The following is a 12,775-nucleotide window of genomic DNA, read 5'->3' on the forward strand; positions in this document are numbered from 1 at the left end:
TTACATTCATAATGATCCATTTGATTTAAACTAATATATCAGTTTTTTCACATTTGTTTGCATTACAGTAATGGGAATGGTCCTTTATTAAAAACAAAAAGAAAACACGATGCAAAAAGATCTTGATGGTCCATATAATTTATCACTTTTTTAATGACCTGGACATATTCTTGACGTGTCCTGAGATGTACACTCACTATTGAGGGCTCTTTCTGTTAGTCAGCAGTGAAGAACGTGTGTAACAGGAGCTGCTCCTCCTGAGACCCCTGCATTCTACTCGGACTAATCACAATAATTACACTGTTTACACCCGAGCCCACCGTCCACCCTCGCTCTCCTCCCACGCTTCCTTCACCACACTGACATCCCTCCATCTCTCTCCCCCTCCTTTCTCCATTTCCTCTGCTCTTGTATTCATCTCCACCCTTCTTATATTCCTGCCCTGCTTACAGTATGACTCCTTGTTCCTTCTCTGATCTGCACCTCCTCTCTCTGTCCAACGTTTTTATCTCTACATACATCTCCAGACCCCAGCACACACGTTTACACACAGCAAAAAAGAACATTTCCTCTCTGCCTCCGAGGAACTCTTAAAAAAGCCTTACACCTCTACGAACAGGAAACGAGTGCGGAGCGGATGGAGCAGCTGCTACTGGGATGACAGTATCAAAGTCTGTGTCCAGAGAAATCAGAAGCAGGAACTTCCTAGATGCTGAGCCTAAGCAAAGCACTCACAAGCTCCAAAAAAATAAAGATAAAAAATATAAGATCCTGTTAAACTCTGTGCTAAAACTGCTCAAAGTTCAATGCAAAGGGAGATATTTTCTTTTACAGAAATCACTTTTTAAGGACTACAACAAACGGCTGGTAGGGACTACAACAAGCTTCTTCCTGGGTTGGTGACATCACAAACCCTAAAATTTACATAAACTCCGCCCCCGAGAACACACAACAAAGGGGGCGGGGCCATGTTGGGCTGCTTTAGAGAAGAGGAAGAGTTGTTGTAGTAGAGTGTTGTTGACATGCCGTCATTTTACGCCGGAACTGCTTCACAAACGAGGGTCAATTCAACACAAAAGATGAACATGACGGACACATGCTAGTGGATGAGTTGAATCAACTCCACAGCAACTACATAAATTTATCCACTAACCATTCAGAAACGTCCAGTTTCATTCTAAAAGTTGTAACTTCTTCCTGAGTCTCTCCATCAGTGTTCGACTCCGGTTTGAACAATGTAAGGCTGAACACCGTTACTGACAATCCTCATTTTGGCTGCGTGAGATTCTCCAGCTTTGTTGTTGTTGAGCTGTTAAAGCTCCGCCCTCTTCTGGAAAGGGGGCGGGAGCAGCAGCTCATTTGCATTTAAAGGGACACACACAAAAACGGCTTATTTTTGCTCACACCCAAATAGAGGCAAATTTGACAAGCTATAATAAATGATCTGTTGAGCTGAAACTTCACAGACACATTCTGGAGACACCAGAGACTTTTATTACATCTTGTGAAAGGGGCATTATAGGATCCCCTTTAAATATCTTTGTAGAAAATAGTAATAGCAAAAAGTAATAGCAATAAATAACACCTGTAATAGGCTATTATTAACAGCAAATTCCACTGCCCGCATCTTTCTCGATTTAAAAATAATAAAATAGAGACAAAACATTATGTTTGAATTACTAAAGATTAACTAAAGGTATTAAGGAACAGGTGAATCAAATCAATCAAACAATGAGTTGCTATGACAACAAATGAGAACATTCTAGAAGCCATGGAAACAGAAAACAAAGAAGTCCATGGCTGTGTCCAAAATTGCCCCCTATCAGTTCACCCAAAAATGAAAATTCCATCATTAATTACTCACCCTTATGTCGCTCATCTTCGGAACACAAATTAAGGTATTTTTGATGAAATCCATGAGCTTTCTGGTACAGTAGTTCTTTATTCAACAGTTTCTTCTCTCCCCTGTCAGTCTCCTACACTGTTTACATTGTAGACGCAGTTCAGTGCTTCCAGCTTCTACGCCAGAACACCAGCTCATTATTGGCCGGCTCCTGCGTCAGCATCACACATATGTGTCGTTCTGCTAACGTGAACAGCGTTGGCCAATACCGTGCATATATTTATGTACATGCTATAGGCGGTGTAAAGTTGCTGTTTAACTGTAAACAGTGTATCTTATTCTGAGCGTGACATCAGTAATGAGCTCAGCCATGTTTCGTTTGGAGCTTTGATTCGGTGGAGCCACCTTAAAGTCAAAACACATCCCTGTCACATAAAAAGCCCTCCTACTGCTGTGGTATTACACTTGGCACGTGGACCTCTCCTCACCCTTAACGTCCCATTACACGTGGGAACGTGTTCCTCTGGGCTCGCTGCAGAACACAGGGGCACAGAACAGGGGCCTGCTGTTACTTCAGAGACAGACGGAGGGAGGAAAGCATGGAAAGGGGGTTGGGGAAGAAAGAATAATGGATAAATAGAGTAATAGCGGGATGAAAGGCTGCTGCAGGAGTCGTGCGTAAGATTTGGTCCTTCGGATGGAATTCTGAGTTTGTTCTGGCTGCAGGCCGGCCGGTCTGAGGGAGGTGGAGCGGATTGGCATTCTGTTAAATGAGGGAAAAATGAAAAGCGGAAAGTGTGGATTGGATAAGGAGAAAGAAAGTCAGAGCGAGTGATGGAGGGAGAGAAAGAAGGTTACATACAGGAAGAAACAAAAGAGTGTTGGCGAGGAGAGGAGGAAAAAGATTAGCGAGAGGAAAGAGAGAAGTATTTTGGATTCACAAGGAAAAAAAGGAACTATCATGCTTGTGCGGCAACAAAAATTTACCATGGTGACCATATTTTCCACCAAAATAGCATAGTTACTACACGTATTAGTGGTTATTGCTCATACTTGGGGATCTGAACAAACCCCTAATCCTGCGTATTAAACTGTGGCGTGTAGCTCGTCCAGCACTATTTGCGCTACGGACATGACTGATGCCTAAAATCTCATTCTGGGAGAGATGTGATATTACTTTTCTCAGCAAAAAGAGTTATATTTTTTTGTTTGTTGGACAATGAAACGGCTGAAAATATCCCAAAGGCACACATATCTATACTTGAGCTCTTTTGATGAGGTCTTGCAAGTAACCACCAAGACCTAACCTAACATAACCTAACCACCTCCTACAGTGGTAACATGCTAAAAAAAAACATTTAGGATACCTTAGTAGTGACTGCATAGCAACACCCTGGCAACCACCCAGTGGCGGTTTTGTGCGGGCAAATACCATTCACATATTTTCTTCAGAAAATATACAAATCTGGTTATAGTGTTAACCACCCCTGTCATAAAATAATAATAATAAATGTTTAAATAGATATAAATATTACACTGTTTAAAGGAGATTCCCTATTAATTGATTATGATTTTTTAGTAGTAACACTAATAAACACTAATGTGCACTACTGTTTAAAGTGTTTAAAAGTGACAGTAAAGACATTTATAATGTTAACCCTCTGGAGTCTGAGGCTGATTTGGAGCTTGGAGAAGTTTTGACATGCCCTGACATTTGTGCTTTTTTCAGTTGTTCATAAACATATTAATGACAAAAGTGTCATTACACTGTATTCAGCACAAACTAGGCTACAATAATATGTGAGGAACATGTATGTACATGTTTGTATTTTTGAAGGAATAACGTTTATGCGTGGTTATTGAAAAAACAAAAAACTTAAGTCACTGAAATAAGGCCAAAAGTATATTGAATCTGTGTTCACAAGACTTCTGGGTATTGGAGGTTGTAGACTAGAGTTTTTGCTTCAGAATGATGTAAAAATTATGCTGCCTACTCCTTCATATAAAACAATATATTGATTTAGTTTTTGTAAGACACTTTTTGTCAAGAAACACAGTATGCGTGGAGGCGTGAATCTGCATGAATAATGGGCCATTTACACCTGAGAAGACAAAAGAATCACATAATAATGACCTGAAATGACTTGCATATTAATGAGGCCTTTCAGTCAGGTAGGCTGTGAAAAAACCCTCTGTAATAATGTCTCAGCTCATCATAAACAGCAATACTGTGAAATATTATTACAATTTAAAATAATGGTATTCTATTATATTCTTTAAAATATAATGTATTTCTGTGATGCAAAGTGTCTGAACAATTATGTTACCTCTATGGCATTTCATATAGGCTTTTAGCTTAAAAGCATGCACATTTGGAGAAATACTGATGGATTCTTATATATTTATGTCAATTTTCTATACTGAGAAGTAATATTTATTGTCATCAATATGAGTGCTGGATACTGTTCAATTCATACTTGCAGCCGGAGGGCGCTCTCTGTGCACATTTAGTCCACAAATTATTCTAAAGAAGAAGAGGACATTTTAACTTTTTGAACTTTTGAACTTTCTATTCATCAAAGAATCCTAAAAAATGTATCACGGTTTCCACAAAATATGATGCAGCATGTTTTCAACATTGATAATAATCATAAATGTTTCTTTGAGCATCAAATCAGCATATTAGAATGATTTCTGAAGGATCATGTGACACTGAAGACTGGAGTAATAATGCTGAAAATGCTGACAACCCAGAAATAAATTACATTTTAAAATATATTCAAATGTATTAAACTGTTCTTTTAAACTGCAATAATATTTCACAATATTACTGTTTTGTTGATTCATAAATGCAAATAAATTTGGATAGAATAAGGATTCTTTCAAAAACATCAACAAAAACAGGCCCTACACTTTTAAATGGTAGTGTATTATGGTTGAAACTAATACAAAGTTCTGTCATGAAACTCTAGATGGTGCAGGCTAATAGGTCTTTAACTCAAGCCTGCTCGTAATCACATCATTCTTTATAGGGCACAGCTGAGCCAATTAATAGCCAATGAGCTTGCATGCTCAATCTTCAAAATACTTTGGGAGCATTTGCCATAGCAGTGCAGCACGCTTCAGAAACCCTCCACCTTCCCCAGCTCCACCTGTATAGATCTGCTAACGGGTAATTCATGTACGCTATATTGCACAGCAGCAGCATGTCTGTCTTGCTCACAGCAGCGTGTCGTGTATGTATTGGCAATAGCAAGTCCTGTACTTGCTCAGCAGCAGCAGCAATAATAATCAACAGCAGCAGCGCATCAGATCTAATCCGCCAATACCAAACAGACAACATTGTCATACCCATTACCATGCCAAACACTCAGAGAGTTGTCAAGACAAGTACATTTTTTGTAAAGGAAGACCAAAATACAGTTACATGTATGAAAACATGAACAGGATGGATGAGGAAATGTTTATGGAATGACTGACACGCAGAGGGGAAAAAAACGAATAGATGGAGGGGGAAGCAAGGGGGAAAATTACCAGAGGAAGCAGGAAAATGTTCCCAGGGAATTAAAAGGAAAACGAAAAGCGAGAGGGGCACTGAAGAAGAAACATCTGCTCATATGGACAGACTTTAAGAGAGTGTGAGGGTCAGTAATTGAATGGCTCTCAGCGGCTGATGTCTTTAACACAGTCGCAGTGATATCTTTTACACCTGGTAAAAATAGTTACACTGCGTTTCACTTAACACTTATCTTCCCTTACAGCGTTACAGGCAGGTTGTGCAGCCCTCTGTGTGTGGGGAGAGACGCAGAGAGATTTCTTGTCTTTGTATACCATGTCTTTTTTCCACCGGAGTGAAATATTAGCCTTGAATTCTGTCCGCACTGCGTTTTGAGACATAATCGTTCACTTTCTTCAAATGTGACAGCAGCTTTTTTAGCCAAGAAACTTGATATCATAATGGGATCCCACCTAGCAACACACAAAAACACTGATGAGAACAAACACTGGCTATTGGGATAATAGTGTACTGCACAGTACAACACTGGATTCTGCCTTATTTTGCATTTTTTAAATTAGATTCTATACAGACTGTTGGATCCAATAATGAGTCAAGAAAGAAATATCTCCTGATATCATTCATCAAACTGGTAATAGAACAGTAAAACTGCTTACAGTATGTTACTAAATGGTTTTCACCAAAATATGAAGCAGCACTACTGTTTTCAACATTGATAATTACAAGAAATCTTTCTTGAGCATCAAATCAGCATATCAGGATGATTTCTGAAGGATCATGTGACACTGAAGACTGGAGTAATGATGCTGAAAATTCAGTTTCTAAAGTTCTTCTAAATTATAAGAATATGTCAAAATATTCCTGTTTTTACTGTTTTTTTGCTCAAATAAATGCAGCCTTTTTTTTAGCAAAATAGACTTCTTTCAAAAAACTTTTGAACAGTTGTGTAGTTAATCACATGACCTCATCATGTTGCTTGTGTAGTTTACCATGTTTGGTAAACATCCTGAAATAAAAATAAATTTGAATCAAATTTTGTGTAAAATTATATTTTGGCAGTCTGATCCAGTAATACTGTGAGTTAAGAAGCAGATAATCAGATCAATTCATCAAACTGGAAATAGAAGGTCAAGTTACAGTACATTCATTGCACTGTATAGGATATTGATCCAGAGGAGAACTGGCCCCCCGACTAAGCCTGGTTTCTCCCAAGATTTTTTTTTCTCCATTTTAACACCTATTTGCCACTTGTTTGCCACATGATGTCACCTGTTGGAGTTTGGGTTCCTTGCCGCTGTCGCCTTTGGCTTGCTTAGTTGGGGACACTTGACATTTAACTTGAAATTTGATATTCAACAGTGCTTTAATCTGCCTGCATTGACACTATTCTTGAAGAGCTGCTGTGCAGCCACAATTATATACCAGTTATCAATGTAAAGCTGCTTTGATACAATCTACATTATAAAAAGAGCTATATAAATAAAGGTGACTTGACTTGACTTACTGACAGTCACATACTCTGATTGTATGCTACATATTTTGGTAAAAAAAAGTTGGAAATCCAGGTGTTCCATTTATTAACCAGCAGCCATATCATTCTGTAGCCCAAGACTGGTTGCCCACTGAAGCTAAGCAGGGTGGAGCCCGGTCAGTACCTGGATGGGAGACCTCCTAGGAAAACTAGGTTGCTGCTGGAAGAGGTGTTAGTGAGGCCAGCAGGGGGCGCTCACCCTGTGTTTTGTGTGGGTCCTAACACCCCAGTATAGTGATGGGGACACTTTACTGTCAAAAAGCACCGTCCTTCGCATGAGACGTTAAACCGATGTCTGTTTGACTCTCTTTGGTAATAAAAATTCCCAGGATGTCCTTCGAATAAGAGTAGAGTTTTAAAGGGTTAGTTCACCCAAAAATGAAAATTCTGTCGTTAATTACTCACCCTCATGTCGTTTCACACTCGTAAGATCTTCGTTCATCTTCAGAACACAAATTAAGATATTTTTGATGAAATCTGATGGCTCATTAAGGCCTTCATAGCCAGCAAGATAATTAACACTTACAATGCCCAGAAAGCTACTAAAGACATATTTAAAACAGATCATGTGACTACAGTGGTTCAACCTTAATGTTATGAAGCGACGAGAATACTTTTTGTGTGCCAAAAAAACAAAATAACGACTTTATTCAACAATATCTAGTGATGGGTGATTTCAAAACACTGCTTCATGAAGCTTCGAAACGTTACGAATCTTTTGTTTCAAATCAGTGGTTCAGAGCACCAAAGTCACATGATTTCAGTAAACGAGGCTTCATTACATCATAAGTATTTTGAAATTTAAATGGTTCACCACTGGGGGGCGTGACTTTGGCAGTTTGATAAACGCTCCGAATCACTGATTCAAAAAAAAGATTCGTAAAGCTTCGAAGCTCCATGAAGCAGTGTTCTGAAATCACCCATCACTAGATATTGTTGAATAAAGTCTTTATTTTGTTTTTGTTTTTTGGCGCACAAAAAGTATTCTCGTCGCTTCATAACAATAAGGTTGAACTACTGTAGTCACGTCAACTGATTTAAATACGTCTTTAGTAGCTTTCTGGGCATCTGAAAGTGTTAATTATCTTGCTGTCAATGCAGGCCTGAAGTGCGCATATGATGGACACTTTACTATCCCATGAGGCCACAGGAGAGGATTTGTGAATGGAGTTGAAGGGACGTAACCGATGCTGGTATGTCATGTGACAGTAACAACATGGTTGATGTAGTATGTCCGAATTCATTCATACTACACGCATTCCTACTATATAGAATGTACTTTTTCAACAGTCGTGAAGTAAATTTAAATTCAAATGTAGTACCTTCTCAACAGTACGTGATTTCGAACGCAGCTATCCACCTTATTCCAACGCCCCATGACGCTTTGCGCAAATTATCGGTGTAACTTCCGTTAAGCGCTCTTTGAACGCAATAATATGTTTTTTTTAAAACTGGCTACAATGAGATGACAGCTATTCTACTCACCCTTCAACCATCGAACGTTAAAAGGACATTTAAAAGTGTAAAAGCATCAGCAAGATACTTTCAACAGGCCATGAGTAACCCCAAAAGCGCAATTCTTTCCACATCAATAACAGATGGGTATACGTTACTTTAATCAAAAATGTTAATTTACTTCAGAATTGTGTAATACTATTTTCAAAGTGATTCCCTTCATTTTGACAGATAATAAATTGTACTTAACTGTGAAAACAAACCTGGAAAGAGATATGAGAATAACAAGGAGAAAAACGAGAGATTCTTCGTGCAATCCAATGTATTATTAATGGTATTTATCATAAATTAAAATCGGGAGAACAGACCACAAACGTGAGGAAAAACGACAACAACTCAAAAGAGCTCTTGCCACTGATATTCTTTTTGTAACGTCAGGTTAAAATACCAAGCGTTACGTTATTCTCGTGAATATCTGAAAATAAAACATGACAGCTCATTCAATCAAACTAACAGATAAGCTTTATTTGTAGTGCAACCTTATGATTTGTAATGATTCATTTCAGTCTTTTTAAATGGAAGTTCCCCAAACCGGAAGTGCCACCCATAATTCAAAACACAGTAGGCTCGTCAGGAATAAGGTGGATGTGCTCATTGAGCTACTAATCAGCTAGATCTAATCAAGAGAGCATTTGAATTGGACAAAATTAAGGACACGCCCACGAGTGCAGGATGAGTCATCAGTATTTTTCATCCAATTTTGGTCAATTTTAAATCTGATAACTTTTGGACTATGCTAGCATATAGCTAAATTAGCATATAGATGACTCCAAACAGACATCCTAAAAGCCAAAAAAACTCCCATTTTGATTTCATCGGGAATTAAGGAAACACAAGACGCATCTCCTAGCATGTATTTTTGGAGACACAAACACCCAAACGAACAAGTCCCTCCGTCCTCCAGTGCCTCATAAGTTATGTTTCATTGTCTTGTTGAACAAAAACATACAATCTTTTAATAACTCTCTATCTCACTCCCTAAACTCTCACACACACACACACTCACACACACACACAGTCGTAGGTCAAGGCTAGTGTAGCGTCTGTGTGCTTCAGAGTGACTTCTCCCTGCCTCAGCCCTTTTCCTGTGGCCAAACAAACAGGGCAGGATTGGGCAGGGGATCGGATGTGCGGGGAGGGGGAGCGCTTCATGTTACGTAAGCGTAAATGTCAGCACACACACACACACACACACACACGTTTTCCCTCCTGCGACACTAATGGTGCCTCCGCCCCCTTTACCCCATAAGGCAAAACATGTAGACATGTAAACATGGTGTGTGTCCGTTTGGGTGTGTAAGAGTTGTCATGCATATACTGTGCCACAATTTATGTTGTCGTGTCCTGTTATTTTGTACGAGATCATCCGAGAGGAATGTGCATACTAATGTGTTTGGTTACTGTCCATGACCCACAATCCCTTGCATCTCGCTTCTTCTCCAGTCTCAGTGTTATCAGCAGATAGTTTGCTTATCTGTTGCTTTGGGGAAGCATTTCCTTCTCCCCATCTCAATAGATCCCTCTACACCACTCCCTTCCCCTCATCCCAGGACAAACGGGTGAAGCTGGGAAAGACGACGGGGTTATGAGTGAATGTGTCTGTGTTGGACGGTGGAGGCGATGCAGAATTTGGGTTTGAGTCATGCTCCTTTTCTCTGTTTCAGATCAACACAGCCTTGCATCCCAGCGCAGCCCTCCGAACTGGTGAGACTTGGTTTCTGTTTTTCTTTGTTTCCTTCCTTTTATCTCATCATTTATCATCTTTTCCTACTCACTGGCTCACTCATTATTTATTTCCTTGTTCATGTACTCTTTCATTTACTCACTTTTTCATTCACACTGTCATTTGCTCACTTGCTAGTGGTAAAAATGACTGTCTGTTGTGATGTTTATGTTTGAAAAGTGTGTAAAACTTCATTCAAATTTTTGAGTCAGTAAGAGTCTCTTCTGCTCACCAAGGACTGCATTTGTTTGAGGAAAAGTACAGTAAAACAATAAATAATATTGTGAAATACTATCATAATATAAAATAACTGTTTTTTTTTTTTTTTTTTTAAAAATATTATAACATGTATTTTATTCCTGTGATCAAAACTGTATTTTCAGCATCATTACTCCAGTCTTCAGTGTCACATGATCCTTCAGAAATCATTCTAATATGATGATTTGATGCTCAAGAAATATTTCTTATTATTATCAATGTTGAAAACATTTGTGCTGCTTAATATTTTTGTGGAAACTGTGATACAATATATATATATTTTTTTTTTCAGAATTGTTTTTTTATGAATAGAAAGTTCAAAAGAACAGCATTCATTTGCAACATTACAAATGTCTTTACTGTCACTTTTGATCAATTTAATGCAGACTTGTTGTCGAATAAAAGTATGCATTTCTTTAACAAGCATCTTACTGACCCCAATACTTTGAATTGTATCATGTAATGTACATAATCATCAATTATTGTGTGTCTGATGTCCTAAAACACAGGGGAACTTTAACTTTCATTAGTGTGTAATTATTTAGGTTGTTAGTTTGTTTAATTCGTTTCATTCAGTTTAGGTGTGTTGATATAATCAAGGATGTTCTGTACTTTTTTGAGGGGTCAGCAGTTGCACTCAGGGTTCAGATAAGACATAAATATTACATGATGCTTCTGGAAGTAATGAATGTAAAATATGGTACATTTTTGTGTTGTTACTCTGTTTATATATCTATGTTCTCATCTGCTGCAGCGAAGGGGGACATCCTCCTCTAGACACATTCAGCATCTGGTAAGAACATTTTTATTATTCTTTCATTATCTCTCTCACTAACTGACACATGGCTGTTCCTCTAGATCAGGGATTCACAAACCTTTTGGTCAACCCCTTTGACCTTTTAAGATATCCGCTTGTTAAGTCGTGACGTAAGGAACGCCGTTTCTGGGTCCAAGCCTCGACTCGTTTCACTTGAGAATGGCATCTCCACGGCCGTTTATGATCGCTATTAATTCATATTAAACATTTAACATTTTAAAGTTAAACATTTCAATATATTTACAGTCTACACAACAGTCTCGGTGCTTACAGCATCACAGGCATTAATATTTTAACAATTTATAAAAGATGAATCACTGTCTGGCCATCTGGGATTTTGGTATGGAGATAAAGGTTATGATTATAATTTTTTGGAAGTATTACACTACATCGTGTGTGTATATTAGCACCATTTGTTGTTTTCTTGTGGTATGAGATAGAGCGTTTGGACCCGGAAGCGCTAGAGCGTGACGTCAGATTAACAACCGGTAAGATGGGAACCAAAATTGGCACCATAATTATTTTATTTTATTTTATTTTATTTTATTTTATTTTATTTTATTTTATTTTTCTCATTGTAGTTTTGACTCAAGTTCCTTTAGACTCCACTGTCTCAAGAATAAGTTCTCCTCTTTTTTATTTATGTTTTTTATTTTGCTGTTGGGCCTCAGACAGTGCTTCAGTTCTTAGTTTACATATAGCATATATGCATCTCCTTGAGAGTAAAACAGATATTAAGAGCAAAAATGGTTTAAATAAACAGAAAAGACAATCTTTTGTACCAAGAGTTGGCACAGTCATCTAGACAAGAGAAGTTGAATTTGAATTTATTGTTACCAAACACAATGATATAATCTTATTTTGTCCTTTTTCCAGGGCTCAACAAAGTCTCTGACCTACACTAAACAGAGAAACACTCTCCCGAGGTACGTTTGGCTGAAAAGAATCAAAGCTTTTAAAGCATCAAATCTCAAACCATGAAGTTCAGTGATCGCTGCAGGATCGGTTGAGAATGCTTAAGTTCTGAGACTTTATTTCCTCAGCTAATCTCTACTTATCTCAGATAAGTTACCTCATCTCAGCAGGGTTTTATTCCCTTTGGATTTGATGTGAAAAGTCAAAAATCCCTTTTGGCCGCAGTGTGGTGAGGAGCAGAGAGCTAATCTGCGTCAGGGTGCGTGGTTAGTTCAGCTGCACACCATTGACAGCTCAGCTGTGTCCAATCAAACACAACTCTCAGAACAAACTCCAGCTATCCAATAAAATAACATTTACTGGACGTCACATCGTTCTTCATGATGATTTTAGTGGTTTTGCTTTGGAGAAGCTGTGTTTCTTCATAGGGATGGATGGATGGATGGATGGATTGGTTGGATGGATGGATGGATGGATGGAAGGGTAGGTAGGTATGCTGGTTGGTGGATGGATGGATGGATGGATAGATGGATGGAAGGGTAGGTGGATGGATGGATGGATGGATGGATGGATGGATGGATGGATGGATGGATGGATGGATGGATGGATGGATGGATGGATGGATGGATGGATGGATGGAAGGGTAGGTAGGTATG

General features: G+C 38.5%; 1 protein-coding gene across 2 annotated transcripts in view; it reads left to right on the forward strand.

Moving 5' to 3' along the window:
* Positions 1 to 12,775, forward strand: part of tns2a (tensin 2a) — a 49,830-nt gene that overhangs the window by 16,209 nt on the left and 20,846 nt on the right. Inside the window, exons 4-6 of one of the 2 annotated variants that reach the window (XM_048179337.1) lie at positions 10,071 to 10,110; positions 11,142 to 11,180; positions 12,081 to 12,130. The gene's annotated coding sequence lies outside the window, so the exon portion shown is untranslated. Of the gene's footprint in view, positions 1 to 10,070; positions 10,111 to 11,141; positions 11,181 to 12,080; positions 12,131 to 12,775 lie in introns of those variants that run through there. The other variant, XM_048179336.1, reaches the window with a different exon arrangement.

The sequence above is a fragment of the Megalobrama amblycephala genome, linkage group LG24 (genome assembly GCF_018812025.1).
Source record: "Megalobrama amblycephala isolate DHTTF-2021 linkage group LG24, ASM1881202v1, whole genome shotgun sequence".
Classification (NCBI taxonomy): domain Eukaryota; kingdom Metazoa; phylum Chordata; class Actinopteri; order Cypriniformes; family Xenocyprididae; genus Megalobrama; species Megalobrama amblycephala.